This window comes from Meles meles, chromosome 7 (assembly GCF_922984935.1).
Source record: "Meles meles chromosome 7, mMelMel3.1 paternal haplotype, whole genome shotgun sequence".
Lineage (NCBI taxonomy): Eukaryota > Metazoa > Chordata > Mammalia > Carnivora > Mustelidae > Meles > Meles meles.
Window position 1 is genome coordinate 53335405 of NC_060072.1, and position 3257 is coordinate 53338661.

The 3257-nt window shown below is 44.2% G+C and overlaps 1 long non-coding RNA gene across 1 annotated transcript; it reads right to left on the minus strand.

The window, feature by feature from the left end:
* Positions 1–210: 210 nt before the first annotated feature.
* LOC123947277 lies at positions 211–2573 on the minus strand. Its single transcript, XR_006819734.1, has 3 exons — positions 2334–2573; positions 1065–1232; positions 211–267 (listed from the first exon to the last, which is right to left on the minus strand). It is a non-coding gene; the product is annotated as an uncharacterized LOC123947277 (long non-coding RNA).
* Between the last annotated feature and the right edge of the window lie 684 nt (positions 2574–3257).

The following is a 3257-nucleotide window of genomic DNA, read 5'->3' on the forward strand; positions in this document are numbered from 1 at the left end:
ATGTGAGTGATAAGGCAGGAAGAGGCTAAGACATGGGAATTTTGCAAGTTTCCTCTGCAAAACCTGCTGAGGGGAGTCCTCTCCTTGTCAGCACTGCCCCCAACTGAGGGAAATAGAGGAATTTCCTGACATAGCTGTCTGTCCTCGTTTATAGATGGGTTTGTCTGTCTGGGCAAAGACCAGACTTTGAGCATTCTTTACCGGCACTGTGTTCCTCTTCCTAAAGTCTTGTGTTGATCCCTTTATCTGGACAGTGAGGAATGCCACCTGTGAAGAGGATGAGATCCTTGGGAACTACGGAACAAAGAACAATCTTCTTCCTCCCAATCCTTCATCCATGACTGTTTTCTGTCTCTCAGCCACACAAAGTGCTAAGTAAGTAGAAATATTTCTGTAGAAATGCTTGGAGATAATAATATAAGATATAGGGGAAATAGATCAGTAAGAGCAAACATCAGTGGGACCCAAATCTCCATATAGCTTACCAGGAACACTCGTTCTTAAATCATTCTCTTATTAACAGAGTGTATACATTGTGGAGGAATGGAAAGAAGTCTCTCTGTAAAAGGTGGGAGAATATGATAGCTGAGTATCCCAAGCTGGGCAAACTTGAAGAGGTACTGGAGGTTTGCTTTGAGTATCTTGCACCATTTACACATTCAGAGGACAGAGATGTCTAACATCTCACCACAGGGGAAACGTTCTGCTACATGCTGTCCTACCTTGTGATTTTTGTATAACCTCTTTCTAGGCACTGTCCTACTCTGGCCTTAAAGAGATGGTTATATATCTAAGCTAAAAAATCTCTCTGACCAAGTCATATGTTTTCTATGGTTAATAGGATTTTCTTTAAGAACTTAAATTGGATTTTAATATATAAAAAAGTTTCTCTCTTATGCTGGTGGAAGATCCATACTTTGTTCTTGGAGGCTGAAAATCCACTCTCTTTAGTCCTTTATGAAGTCCTCACTAACAGTAAAGTCATTCTTTGGGATTCAGCACCATTTCCCCATCACCATGACTCAATATGCTGTATCAAACAAGGACAGGCAGATAGTACTCACAGTGAGGGAGATGCAGTGATATAAGTCCTTCTCCACCACTGGGTCAGTGAAGAGGCTCTGGTTGCCCCCTGTGGACTCCAAGGAAGCACTTACAGACACTGTCTCGTTCAGGTAGCCCTTCTCAGGGGTCCAGTGTGGAGCAGGGAGGGGCCCAGGACCACATACTGCCTGGGAAGAGAAGAAGGTTAAAATCAGGGAAAAATGGAGGATGGCAAGCATTTTCAACCATAAATGTGTTTTCCATAACATATATATATATCTTGCTACATTTGGTTCTATAGCAGATGTCAATGGACTAAAAGCATTAAGATGGACAGTCTAGGGATGCCTGGGTGGCTCAGTGGGTTAAGCCACTGCCTTCGGCTCAGGTCACGATCCCAGGGTCCTGGGATCGAGTACCACAGCGGGCTCCTTGCTTGGCGGGGAACCTGCCTCTCTCTCCGCCTCTGCCTGCCTCTCTGCCTGCTTGTGTGCTTTTTCTCTCTCTCTTTCTGACAAATAAATAAAAATAAATAAAATCTTAAAAAAAAAAGATGGACATTCTATCACTGCCTGGTGTAAGAATTATATTTTTTACTCTTTAGTAGTGCCTCACCCACACAGTCAGTCTGCTGGAAGTTGCTTCAAGGATGTTATAGTTTTATAGGCATTCTTTGTGTTATAGAGCATTAATATCTGAATTTCTGAATATATAGCCAGAAACATACATATCTATAATGAATTGCTGGTGATTATTCACTGTATAAAAAGATTTACATTAGGGAGGAGCACGATGGCAGTGGAACAGGAGACCTAAATTTCATCTGGTCAGGAATTCAGCTAGATAGTTATCAAAGCATTCTGAACACCTACAATCTTAACAGGAGTTCAAAGAAAAGAACAGTAACAATTCTATGAACAGAAAAGTGACTATTTTCTGGAAGGTAGAACAGGCAGAGGAGTGAATCTGAGGTGATATATGGGAAGCGAGACCACGGGTGGGGGAGGGAACCTCCATTTGCTGGGTCCGGCAAGTGAGAGAGCAGTGGAGCACAGGGTCAGAACTTTTAGGAGTCTGGGCCATGGAGGGACATTGCTCCAGTGGCTAAGTGTGGCAGGGGGTGGGGGAGGGAGTGGAAAGCTGGCTGGGACCATGTGGTCTCAGAATCCGGGAGGTCATAGAAAGACCAGGGAGAGCTCCCAGGTATCAGAGTGGGGAAGCCAGTTACAGAGATAGAGGCAAGAAGTGAGCTTTCTGAGCCGAGAAGTGAGCTTTCCGCTCGGGGTTACCTTAAACTGTGATCCGAGGCACAGTGGGGCCTGCTCTTTGAGTAGGGCCCCACAGGAGGCAGATCTGGGGAGACCCCCTCTTTCTTCCTCTGGAGGGAGCCGCACGGGAGCGCACTACAGGAATCGGCTGGGTTTGGAGACTTCAAACGGAGCCATGCACCAGAGACAGAACCCCTTGGTCACAGCCTCGTGAGCTCAAAGTGCAGCTGGAGATCAGGGAGATGGGAGGAAGTGACTGCTTTTCTCTGAGGGCGCACTGAGGAGTGCGGCCCTGAGCTCTGGGCTCCTCCAGGTCAGAGATTGGCAGACTGCTATCTTCATTCCCACCCTCCAAAATGGTATGGAAAGCGTTCAGGGAACAAAGGATCCCGAGAGCGAATGAACCCGAGCAGATTGCTTAGCCTGGCCCCTGGCAAGGGCGGTGCAATTCCACCTCGGGCAAAGACATTTGAGAATCACAGCAACAGGCCCCTCCCCCAGAAGATTAGCAAGAACGTCGAGCTGAGACCAAGTTTACTGATCAATGAGAACTGAGGAACTCCAAAGCTAGGGGATACAGCACATAGAATTCATGGCTTTTCCCCCATGATTCTTTAGTCTTCCAAAGTTAAATTATCAAAAATTTTCTTCTTTAAAATTTTGGGATGCAGTTTCTTCTAACAGACCAAAATATACCCTAAATCTAGTGTATTGTGTAAGACTGATGCATCACAGACCTGTACCCCTGAAACAAATAATACATTCTATGTTAAAAAAACAGACTTACATTAAAATTTGCTTAAATAAACATCACTAACACATGAACACCATGACTGAATTTATATAAATTCAACTGAAAAATTTCTGTAAACATCTAACCATTATGTAAAATAACTCATATCTATATTGTAAAATTATTTTCTATATAACAGCAAAACTGAAAAC